This window comes from Octopus bimaculoides, chromosome 8 (assembly GCF_046866305.1).
Source record: "Octopus bimaculoides isolate indiv1 chromosome 8, ASM4686630v1, whole genome shotgun sequence".
Taxonomy (NCBI): domain Eukaryota; kingdom Metazoa; phylum Mollusca; class Cephalopoda; order Octopoda; family Octopodidae; genus Octopus; species Octopus bimaculoides.
In genome coordinates, this window is record NC_142935.1 from 61,672,346 (window position 1) to 61,686,171 (window position 13,826).

Below are 13,826 nucleotides of genomic sequence, written 5' to 3' on the forward strand. Positions count from 1 at the left end.
CAGGTTTCCATCAGAAAGAACATTCCAATCTTTTTTCTGAGTTGAAGGGAAAAAAGACTTTGTTCAAAATGCCAGAAATTTCTTTTCACAACACTTTACTGAGTTCAATTCTTTTACCTTCATACGCACACAAACACACACACGCACACAAACACACACACAAACATACACACACACAAATACATACACATGCACGCATGCAAAAACACACAGATACACTGCAGAGATCACTGTAGAGTTTTTAGTCGAATGAATTGACCCCAATACTTATAAATTTTTAAACCTTGTACTTATTTTATGAATAAATTTTAAATTAGAATTACAACAGAATAAGTACCAGACATTTAAAAAAGTAATCTTGGTTCAGTTTCTTCAAAGCAGTGCTCCAACATGACCACAGTCTTTTAACAGAAACAGATAAAAGAGTAAGAGAATAAAAAATTGACACTATAATTTTTAATATATAAAATAAATTTTCTTATAAGATATTTTTAAAAAATTGTTAGCATACCATATTTACCCAAATGCAATGCAATCTGAAGTGAAATGCAACACTACCAATTTTGTATCTAAATATCAGTAATCTATTTTTATCCTTTCGTCTTTTGTTTATACAATGAATATGAAGCTACACTCCAACTTGGACTCCCGCGTTTTGTCTTAAATTTCTTCTGTTATACACACATTGTGTGTGTGTGTGTGGAGGTGCATGGCTTAGTGGTTAGGATGTTGGACTCATGACTGTAAGATTGTGGTTTCGATTCCTGGACTTGAGCAAAACACTTCATTTCACGTTACTCAAGTCCACTCAGCTGGCAAAAACGAGTAATCCTGTGATGGAACGACATCCCATCCAGGTGAGGGAATATATATATGCTATGAAACTGGGAAACCAGCCCTTATGAGTCAGTATGACTTGAGAAGTTACCTTTACCATATCTTATGTGTGCATGTATACATGTGTGAATATTATTTTTTTTATTATTAATCAGCAGAAGTTACAGAGTGATTCAAGAGCCAAGACTTTCATGCAATGGAATTAATCAGTTAATAAAATAAGCATCTGTGTATCATACTTAATATATACACACTCTCAATAGACCAGTTACAGCAGTATTTGTCCTGATATTCACAACACTGGTAAATTATTCACTTTTTTCTATATCAGAGATGACAAACTCTCATCTGCACATGTGGCTGAATTGTGAGTATGCACCATTGAAAAGAGCCAAAAAAGGCCAAATTGCATCTGGTGTTCTTGCTTGCCACTGCTGGGACAAGTTTTCATCTCTCTTTCTCTAATATTTATTATGCTTTTTAGCACAGCAATTTCATAACATGTTGTCTCAATACAAATACTGCAGTAATTGGCCTGTTGATGGTGTGTATACATTCAATATGATACATAAGTGACTATTTTAATTAAATACTGCTTCAGTTGCATACACTGGATTTTTATTCAGCCAAGCAGCCCTTTGCAACATCAGTGAATGTTTTAATCTTTTTTCCTATATTAAGGATAACAACTTCTTGTCCAAGCACATGGTTGACTGTAAGTATATGCCACTATAAAGGCCTGAAAAGTCCAAATTGCATCTGACACTTTTGCTGGCCACTGTTGGAATGAACTGTCATATCTCTCTGATATCGTTTTTACCTCAGCAGTCCATAAGAGACATTACTTCAGGACAAATACTGAAGTAACTGGCCAATTGATGGTGTGTAATTTCTTTATTTTTCTTTTATTTGTTTCAGTCATTTATTTGACTGCGGCCATTCTGGAGCACCGCCTTTAGTTGAACAAATCAACCCCAGTACTTATTCTAATGGTATCTTTTGCTGAACTGCTTAGTTACGGGGATGCGAACACACCAACATCAGTTGTCAAGTGATGGCGGGGGGACAAACACAGACACACAAACACACACACACACACATACACGCACACACACACACACACACACACACACACACACATACACATATGTATATGTATATATATATATATATATATATATACAATGGGCTTCTTTCAGTTTCCGTCTACCAAATCCACTCACAAGACTTTGGTCGGCCTGAAGCTATAGTTAAAGACACTTGCCCAAGGTGTCACGCAGTGTGACTGAACCTGGAACCATGTGGTTGGTAAGCAAGCTACTTACCACACAGCCACTCCTGCGCCTATATTAAGTATGATACATAGAAGGAAAAAAATAGGAAAATGTTCTTTTATATGAGGTGTCTCAAATGAAAATGTGGTTATAAATAATTGCTTATAAGAAATAGGGTAAAAAGGTGGCGAGCTGGCAGAATTGTTAGCACACCGGGCGAAATGCTTAGCGGTATTTCGTCTACCGTTACGTTCTGAGTTCAAATTCCGTCAAGGTCGACTTTGCCTTTCATCTTTTCGGGTCGATAAATTAAGTACCAGTTACGCACTGGGGTCGATGTAATCGACTTAATCTCTTTGTCTGTCCTTGTTTGTCCCCTCTATGTTTAGCCTCTTGTGGGCAATAAAGAAATAAGAAATAGGGTAAAAAAACCTTTGGTCAGAAAAAGTGAACAGCCAACTGTGGAACTCAAACCATGCTACAATCTGTAAAATTAGATTTTACAGATTCAAATTAATACATTTCTAAAGCAGAGTCTATTTGATATTTATTAATCCACTTAAAATCCTACACGCCTTCACTCAGGGTCTGTTTATTCAATTCATGCATATTGCATGATATTACACAGTATTCCTGGATTTCTGGAAGCCAGATCAGCAGGTCCAGTACTATAACAAGCATTCAAAGTTAGAAGCATTCAAAAATAAGTAGAAGCATTCAAATATGTATAAGTTTCTTTTATGAAGTATCTCAAATGTAAATGTAACTATAAACAATAGCTCATATGACATTGGATGGAAAAAAAGACCTATTATTATGTCACTGGCCTTTGAAATGTCAATACTAATCTCTGTGAGAAATGATCAATGATTAATTTACATATTGCATTGTGACATTGTTTTACTGTGCTGACATTGTGAAATCCACTTCACGTATATTGTGCCAAACAAACTTTTCAGATATTTCATGTTAATAAACAATGACTGTCATACCTAGATGTCGTTTCAATGGACATAGTTCTCATTCGTCCTAACATGCAAAAACACTGTAGAACAACTACTGACACTGTTTAAATATTTTCACTGTGAACATTAGTTATCTATTTCATTGATTCCTATTTATTCTTTTTACTCATTATACAGTTTTAAAACAAGTAAAACTATTTGAACAAAACCGACTTTAAACATAAAGGGGGCTTACAATGGAGGGATATCTTTTTTATTTTTCATCTTTCATTTTTTTGCTTGGTTCAGTCATTTGATTGCTGCCATGCTGGGGCACAGTCTTGAAGGGCTTAGCTGAATAAATCAGCCCCAGTACTTATGTTTAAGATTGATACTTATTTCATCAGAGTCTTTTATCAAACCACTAAGTTATGGAGACTTAAACAAACCAATGCCAGTTGTCAAGCAGTGTTGGAGAACAAATGTATCATTAACATAAAGACGTACATATATATATATATATATATATATATATATATATATATATATATATATATATATACTAGCAGAAATACCCGGCTTTGCCCGGGTTAAAGAGAATAATGAAATCTAAAAACGGCGTCTAGACTACACAACCCTCAACTGTTAGTAGCTACGATACCATATTTCTACATTAATAACTCTCCAATCCATGCCAGCATGGAACATAGACATTAAGTGGAATGCCAGTCTCTCATCTAGGAAGGCCTTGAAATCAATGTTACCAACTGGGGACTATGTGTGTCGCAGTGATAATAAAATGACTCAAAAGAGGTCTGCAACGAAATAATTTTACTCAACACTTTGCAAGTGAATCAGTGGAGGCAAAGATGTGTCTCATTTACTTGACAATTTATGCACCACATTGCAGAAATCACAATGTAAGTATATCTGAAAGGGTAGTCTTACACTGTTGTACCGTTGAATTACAAATAATGCTCATCTGTTATGTTCGGGTTAAAATTTCATCAACATCAAAAATAAATGAATTTTCATGGGAGTTATGGCCGTTATGCATAGAATATAATTTCCAAATTTCATAAAGATCCGTTCAGTACTTTTGGATAAGAAAACAAATGACTAATGTGTGTGTTTATGTGCATGTGTATGATGGGTGTATATATGTATAGATATTTGTATGCATGTATATATATGTATATATGTGTACATATTACATGTACATCTATATATATACATCTACACATATGTATACATATACATGTATGCATATAGATCTATATCTATATATATATCTATGCATATACGTGTACATATACATGTATATGTATACATATACATCTCTCTCTTTCTCTCTTTGTCTCTCTCTCTGAAAGTATCTGTCATTATAGTATCGAATGTGATTGTTTCAGTTAGTGGAATAACGTGTACATATACATCTATATGTATACATATACATCTCTCTCTCTCTCTTTCTCTCTCTCTCTCTTTCTCTCTCTCTCTTTCTCTCTCTCTCTCTTTCTCTCTCTCTCTCTGAAAGTATCTGTCATTACGGTATCGAAATGTGATTGTTTCAGTTAGTAGAATAGTTTCATTTTTAAAGTGAAAGTATTTGACATGAGTGTTTTTGTTTCACTTTTGACACGTAATACTTAAATAGTGGAGGAGATATTATGTTGCCGTGGGCTCGAACTCTGCAAGAAGTTTAAATTTTTTTTGACTAAAACACAATTGGAACCCTAAGTAAGGCATGTGTAAAATTTGAATGAAATTGGTTGCGTAGTTCTCGAGTTTTAGGGATTCACACAGACAGACAGACAGACAGACACACACACACATTCTCATTTATATATATATATATATATATATGGCATTACAAAGGGCATCCAGGTGTGAAGACCATGCAAAAGCAGGTAGGAGAGCTTGGTACAGTCCTCTGGCTTACCAGATCCTGTCAAGCCATCCAACCCATGCTGGAGCACCGCCTTTAGTCGAGCAAATCGGACCCAGGACTTATTCTTTGTGAGCCTAGTACTTATTCTATCGGTCTCTTTTGCCAAACCGCTAAGTTACAGGGACGTAAACACACCAGCATCGGTTGTCAAGCGATGTTGGGAAGACAAACACAGACACATACACTTATATACATATATACGCCGGGCTTCTTTCAGTTTCCGTCTACCAAATCCACTCACAAGGCTTTGGTCAGGCCGAGGCTATAGTAGAAGACACTTGCCCAAGGTGCCCCGCAGTGGGACTGAACCCGGAACCATGTGGTTGGTAAGCAAGCTACTTACCATTCAGCCACTTCTGCTCCTAATTGTTGTTGTTGTCATGGTTGTTGTTGTTGTTATTATTGTATCAATTCTGAATGAGTCATAAATTTAGAATGTATTTTAAAAACAAAGGGTATTTATATATTTTGGAAAAAAAAATTGTATTTATATCTTTAGATATATGACTTATTTAAATGACAGTAAAATGATTAAATATTTAAACATTTAAACATAGTTATCAATAGGAAACAATGACCTTTATGAGTTTTCAACTACATTTTCAATGTTTGATATATTTGAGATGTAAACAAACAAAACCTCATTTCATTTTCAATTCAAAAAATTTCTCTCTCTCTCTCTTCTTTTCATATTTAATATTAAGAGCAGGCAGAGTCATAGACACATCAGAGTTCAGTTTGTGGCTATGTGGTTTTGTGTTCTATTTCATTGCTTGGCACTTTGGCCAAATATGTCTTCTACTATGATATTAGGCCAACCAATGCGTTGCAAATGAAATTTGTGGAAGGAATTGGAAGCAACACATTATATAATTTTTTTTACATATACATACATGCATATCATCATCATCATTAGCATATATCATCATCATTAGCCTCACCAGCAGCAACATTTAACATCTGACTTGTATGCTAAGATATATATATACACACACATGTTGAGTGACTGTGTGGTAAGTAGCTTGCTTACCAACTACATGGTTCCGGGTTCAGTCCCACTGTGTGGCACCTTGGGCAAGTGTCTTCTACTATAGCCTCGGGCCGACTAAAGCCTTGTGAGTGGATTTGGTAGACGGAAACTGAAAGAAGCCCGTCGTATATATGTATTTATATATATATATATGTATGTGTGTTTGTGTGTCCGTGTTTGTCCCTCACCATCGCTTGACAACCGATGCTGGTGTGTTTATGTCACTATAACTTAGCGGTTCAGCAAAAAAAAAAGACCGATAGAATAAGTATTAGGCTTACAAAAAATAAGTCATGGGGTCGATTTTCTCGACTAAAGGCAGTGCTCCAGCATGGCCGCAGTCAAATGACTGAAACAAGTAAAAGAGTAAAAGAGAGTACCCCATAAAACATTGTTTTCTGTTTATTCTAACTTGTAAAGGTTTATATTTCTTATTAATTGACATTCTTATGTTTCAGTTTCTATATGTGACTGTTTAATCATGCAATGTACAAAAGAAGCCTTGGAACTGTCTGAATTTCAAAGAGGCTATATTGTGGGTCATTCTGAAGGTGGATATAGTCAGTGTAAAATCACAGAAAACCTTGGGATCCTGCTTTCTACAGTTAATAGAGTGATTGTGCTATTCACCAGAGAGGGGAAGGAGTCCACATCATCTTGTCCAGATCAACCAGTTGGATGTGTGTGTATGTGCGTGTGTGTGTGTGTGTGCATGCATACATGCATGTGTGTATGCATGTATGTATATGGTGCCTTGCAGTTCTCAAGATGACCTGTCTACCACAGCAGATACTGGTGCTAGTACCACATAAAAAAAGCTCCCAGTACATTCTGTAAAGTGGTTGGTGTTAGGAAAGGAATCCTGTTGTAGAAACCATGCCAGAGCAGACAATGGAGCCTGGTGTGACTGCCAGCCTAACCAATTCCTGTCAAACTATCCATATATATATATATATATATATATATATGTATATGTATTGTTTTATATATATATATATAAAATAAGAGAGAGATTGCTATAATGTAGCTCTTATTGTTAGCAAGAGGTAGATCACTCATGTTTTAGAATCTTTGTATTTGATGAATCTGGCTTTTCACATTAGTTGGCAGTGGATAGCTTCTGAGATGAATGCATGGAAGTATTCTGTTCTCTGTTCTGTCTTGTCTGTCAGTTTGTAGCCTTTTTTTTTTAGCTCTCAGATCTAATCTGTTTTTTTTTTTATAAGCTGAGTTAGCTTAATCAAAGCTTAACTGATTAACAATCAGCAAGTTTTAATTTGTCAGACAGCATCACTCAATTTGAACGATCTGGATTTTGTTTAGGAAATTTTCCTAATTGCAGAAAAAAAAATATTTCAGATTCAACTGAAGCTGAGGACTGGTACAGATTTGTACAGAGTAACAGTTGATGTCAGTTTATGAAGAGTGACAACTGAGCTAGGTTTATCATCATCATCATCATCATCATCGTTTAACGTCCGCTTTCCATGCTAGCATGGGTTGGACGATTTGACTGCACCAGGCTCCAATCTGATCTGGCAGAGTTTCTACAGCTGGACGCCCTTCCTAACGCCAACCACTCCGAGAGTGTAGTGGGTGCTTTTACATGCCACTGGCATGAGGGCCAGTCACACAGTACTGGCAACGGGCATGCTCAAAAAGGTGTTTTTTACGTGACAACTGCACGGGAGCCAGTCCAGCAGCACTGGCAACGACCTCGCTCGAATGATTTTCTAACATGCCACCAGCACAAGTGCTAGAAGGTGACGCTGGTAACGATTACGCTCAAATGGTGCTATTTACGAGCCACTAGCACGGAAGCCAGACAGCTGCTCTGGCAATGAACACACTCGGACGATGCTGTTAGTGCTCCACTGGCACAGGTGCCAGTCATTGAATATGGTTTAATTATGATTTTGATTTCACTTGCCCCAACAGGTCTTCGCAAGAAGAGTTTAGTGTCCAATGAAGGAGAGGTTAGCATGGGTGCCAGTCATCGAATTCGGTTTGATTTCGATTTCAGATTTCAAATTCACTTGCCTGAACAGGTCTTCGCAAGCAGAGTTTTTAGTGTCCAATGAAGTAAAGATACGAATAAGTGAGCTGGTTACACTTCTGGCAGAGGTCACAGATTATGCTCTCACTTGGCTTGCCAGGTCTTCTCACGTACTGCATATTTCCAAAGGAATAATAGTTGAACCAGATTGAATATGGAGCTAGAACTGAGGTAGATTTGCATGGAGTAAAAGTTAAACTAGGTTTATATGAAATAACAGCTGAGGTGACTTTATATGGAATAGTAGCTGAACCAGGCTGTATATAGAATAACAGTTGAGACTGATTGAGCTTGTGTTGAGCTTGGGTTTATATAGAATAACAGTTGGGCTAGATTTATGTGGAGTAACAGTTGAGCTAGGGTTTATATGGAGTAACAGTTGAGCTAGGTTTATATGGAGTAACAATTGAGCTAGGGTTTATATGGAATAACAATTGAACTAGGTTTATATGGAATAATAGTTGAGCTAGGTTTATATGGAGTAACAATGAGCTAGGCTAACATGGAATAATAGCTCAGCTAGATTTATAATAGTAATAGTTCAGCTAGGTTTATATGGAATAATAGTCAAGTTAGGTTTATGAAGTAGCAGTTGAAGTATATTTGTATTAAGTAACAAAAACATTTCAAGAACAAATAAGATGACATTGTTCTTGATGAATTATGTCTTAAAAAAAAAGACAAGAGAAGAGAGATATAGCTTTATAATAAGTCTACTCAAAGGAGGCTGTTGCAGGGCTAAGTGACAACATTTGATGACAACAACGACAACAGCAGTAGCAACAAAAACTACAGCAGAAACACAACTGCAACAGCAAGAAGAAGAAGATGCAGGAGGAGGAGGAGGAGGAGGGGGAGAAGGAGGAGGCGGGGGAGAAGGAGGAGAGGGGAAGGAGGAGGAGGAGAAGAAGAAGAACAAGAACAAGAACAACAACAACAACAACAACAGCAGCAGCAGTAGCAGCAAAAACTACAGCAGAAACCACCTCAACAGCAACAACATGAAGAAGAAGAAGAAGAAGAAGAAGAAGACAAAGAAGAAGAAGAAGATGAAGAAGAAGAAGAAGAAGAAGAAGAAGAAGAAGAAGAAGAAGAAGAAGAAGAAGAAGAAGCAGGGGAAGGAGGAGGAGAAAAAGAATAACAACAACAACAACAGCAGCAGCTGCAACAAGAAGAAAAGAAACAACAACAGCAACAGCAGCAACAACAACAACCCTAATAACAACAACAACAACAACAGCAACAACATCAGTAGCAGCAGCAACAACACTCTGCCCTACTAAATTAGGGATAAGCATTGTTATGTAATGTAGTAGTAGTAGCCACTTCTAAAGAGACATAATGATCACACTTGATGTCTGCTTTCCTGTGGAGTGACCTAGGGCTAAGCAACAACAACAACAACAACAGCAACAACAACAGTTGATGACCATCCCATTATCACTGAAGAAAAAAACCTGTAGTGATTATTGAGTTGCAAGTAATTAACTAATGGATAAAACGACGACAATGAACTCGTTTAAGCTGTTACACGTGATGACACCGGGGATGTCAGAAAGGATGATAGTGATGATGATGATGATGAACATGACAACAACAATGACAATGACAGTAGTGGTGGTGATAGTAGTAGTAGTAGTAGTAGTAGTAGTACTAGTAGTAATAGTAGTAGTGGAGGTGGTGGTGGTGGTGGTAGTAGTAGTAGTAGTAGTAGTAGAGGTAGTGGTAGTGGTAGTGGTGGTAGCAGCAAAGGTAGGGATGGTGGTGGTGTCGGGTGTGATAACGATGATGATGCTGGTAGTATTGATAATTTTGATTTTTCTTTAATAAAGAGGATAGTAAAAAAAAACTGATGATGATGATGATGATGATGATAACAATGATCTCATTCAGTTGTTAGATCATAACTTCCAATATTCCTCCTTTAACTCCTCACCCTCCTCATCATCACCACCTCAATAAGAAACACCATCTCTACTTCCACCACCATCATCCTCCTCCTCCTCCTCCTCCTCTGCTACAGAATGAAAATTTTTCCTATTACTAACAAATCAAAGGTTTGAAAGGTCAATCTTTGGTATTGACATTTTCTAAATGTTTTTTTTTTTTCTTACTATATTTTGTATTTTTTTTTTGTTCTGCATTATTTTATTATATTCATTTATTTATTTTTTTTACCTCAGCATTCTCGTCACAGATACTCATCATGCTGTCACAGGTTTTTATCTGGTTTTTCAATTTTATCATTGTATCATGCCATTTAATTCTTTTATGCAACTTTGCTAGAAATATTGATGGAATCATCCAGTTAGAAAAAGAAAAAAAGAAAAAAAACTTTTCTGTACATCATGACTAAAAGAAATGACCTCAGGGCAAAAGATTAATGTTCAATAGCATGCAGTTAGATTAAAGACTTTTATAGCAAGCTAGATATATTTTCACATAGAAGCTTTCATGTCTTTATCAGTTGCTTGATTCTATCAGATATGTCTTTTTCCTACACTCAAGGTTAATAACAGATTGTTCAGTACCAGATGGCAGCCAGCGTTCTCAGTGCAACCATAAACTGCATCCAGTAGTGGAGCATTGGTTTAGAGTTCCAGGATTTTTTAACCATTGTCATTCCCAGGCTTACTCTGATCCAGAGCAGTAAGCACCCATCAGGGGACCAGCAATGGGTTAATTTGCATATCATGGAATTACTTCTAAAAAAAGGTTACCTTATTCAGTCATAGCCAGTTTCACGATTTCATGGCAAATAAATTCCCCACCTGGATAGGATGCCAGTCCATCACAGGATTACTGATTTTTGCCAGCTGAGTGTACTGGAGCAACATGAAATAAAGTGTCTTGCTCAGGAACACAACATGCCACCTGGTCCAGAAATTGAAACCGCAATCTTCGACTTCCACATGGAATTACCTCTGGAAGAAGATGACTCAAAGTTACCCCAAAGGAGCCAGGACAGATGAGGCTCTTCAGCTCTGTAGTTGCTCATCTAAGAAATGCTAACACCATATAAATCCTGCACCCCTACTGGGCTTGTAGCACTTGTTGCACCAGACCAAGGACACATGTGGGGATTGTGAAGACAACAACAACAACAATGATAAAGTAATTTTAACAATATATCTTTTAGGTGTATCACTCTTCTTCTCAACATTGCAACAGATGATAACATGATAAATGACTACACACTCACACACACACACACACATGCATGCACACACACATGTACACACACACTTGTGTACATAGCCATGCACACACACATATCATCATCATCATTATTTTATGTTCCCTTTCTATGCTGGATATAAAATGATGACCGGTGTTCCGCCAAGCCTGACCTTTCTTTCTTGGTTCGACTACCATCCATGTAGCATCTCTTATATTCCTTCCCATGACTTTCATCTCTTATGTCCCTGCTGTAAGGCTTCACTTCCACACTCGCCAGCTTAATTTAATTTGACCTTAGTCGAAAGACACCTGTTGTTAATGTCCAGTTGTTTGTATTTGTAATTGTGTACCATTTCTCCGGTTTTTTTTTTTTTGTATCGTCAAACTGTCCCGATGTTTTCTTGTCGCCTGTTACGTTCTTGTTCCATTTTTTGTTTTCTTTTATATATATACTAGCAGCTAAGCCTTGTTTCACCTGGTCAGTTTGGATGATGTGGCTGTAAAACCTGCTCTGTGTAAGCATTCGACTTGTTTGGGCATGCTTACATTAAAAACAATTTTAGCATGACTTTTTTGTCAAAACACTAAAAATAACTGACCAACAAACAAAAAAAACCAACCCAGATTCAGCCAAATTGAAAAATAAACCCAAATACTAAGTGAACAAAGATGAACCATCCCACTTCCATTGTGCATGCACACACACACACACACACCCTTTTTACATACATATATTCACACAAAGTTGAAATGCTGTTTGATTTATTTTTACAGCATACAGTTTTCATCATCCCACTACCAAGTATGACATCACTCCTTCCTTCCTTATTCATCTACCTCCCTTTCTTTCTCATTCCTAAACACAAGAGTATTGTTATAGTAGATTATCTCAGTAACCATGGCAGCTATGAAAAAAATACAAAGCCCAGCAACACCACCTGATCATTCTACGCATCTGTAATTTTTCATGCAATTCCACCCAGCCATTTGACCATGAATCCCAAGACAAGAAAGAATCGTCCATGTCAAATTTATATGTATATATATATATATATATATATATATATATATCATACCATCATGGAAAACAGACATTAAAGGATGATAATGATACGTGTATATGTGTAAAATTTTCATTTGATATATACATATATATGTGTGTATGCGTGTGTATGAATACACACACACATGCACAAATATTTAAGTAAATGCATATTTAATTACCTAACTAACTATCTTTCACACATGCATGCATGTGCGTGTACAGACACACAAACACACACAGACCCCCCACACACACACACACCATGCACACAACCTAAATTATTAACTGGCTAAAAGAAAGAGGTGACAAACATTAAAGGTAGATTAGCTGAAAAACAGATGTAAATTAAATAAAGCAGGTGTGAAAACAAGCTGCAATCAATAATACCTGACAATCTAATGTCTAACCTAACATTGTTATTGTTACCGACTTCCATAAACTACATCAACATATTTCAATAATGCTTGCACAAATCATTTGTTAATACTTTCACCTATCCATAGCTCTAAATGTTCTCTTTTATCATTCATCATCATCATTATCATCATCGTTTAACGTCCGCTTTCCATGCTAGCATGGGTTGGACGATTTGACTGAGGACTGGTGAAACCAGATGGCTACACAAGGCTCCAATCTGATTTGGCAGAGTTTCTACAGCTGGATGCCCTTCCTAATGCCAACCACTCTGAGAGTGTAGTGGGTGCTTTTACATGTCACCCGCACGAAGGCCAGTCAGGCGGTACTGGCAATGGCCACGCTCAAAATGGTGTATTTTATGTGCCACCCGCACAAGAGCCAGTCCAGGGGCACTGGCAACAATCTCGCTTGAAAATCCTTACACATGTCACGGGCACAAGTGCCAGAAAGGCGACACTGGGCACAGGTGCTATCCCGATTTCGCTTTTGCTTGCCCCAATAAGTCTTCGCAAGCTGAGTTTCGTGTCCAATCATTTAATGCATACTTTCCATGCTTGCATGTGTCAGATGAAAGTTTTTGAGGCAGAGTTTACAATGGTCAGTTGTCCTTCATGTTGCCAAATTTTACCCCTTTCCAAATAAGTTTTTATTTTCCCATAGCTAAGGCTGTGAGGTACCAGAACTGTCAGCATACTGGGTGAAATGCTTAGCAACATTTCATCCATCTTTATGTTCTGAGTTCAAGTTCTGCCGGGATTAACTTTACCTGTCATCCTTTCAGGGTTGATAAAATAAGTCCCATTTAAGCATTGGGTTGATGTAATTGACTTACCTCTTCACCCAGAATTTCTGGCCATGTGCCAAAATTTGAAACCAATATTTTCCCACAGCTAGACATCATCATCATCGTTTAATGTCCGCTTTCCATGCTAGCATGGGTTGGATGATTTGACTGAGGACTGGTGGACCAGGTTGCTGCACCAGGCTCCAATCTGATCTAGCAGAGTTTCTACAGCTGGATGCTCTTCCTAATGCCAACCACTCCGAGAGTGTAGTGGGTGTTTTACGTGCCACTGGCACAAGGGCCAGTCA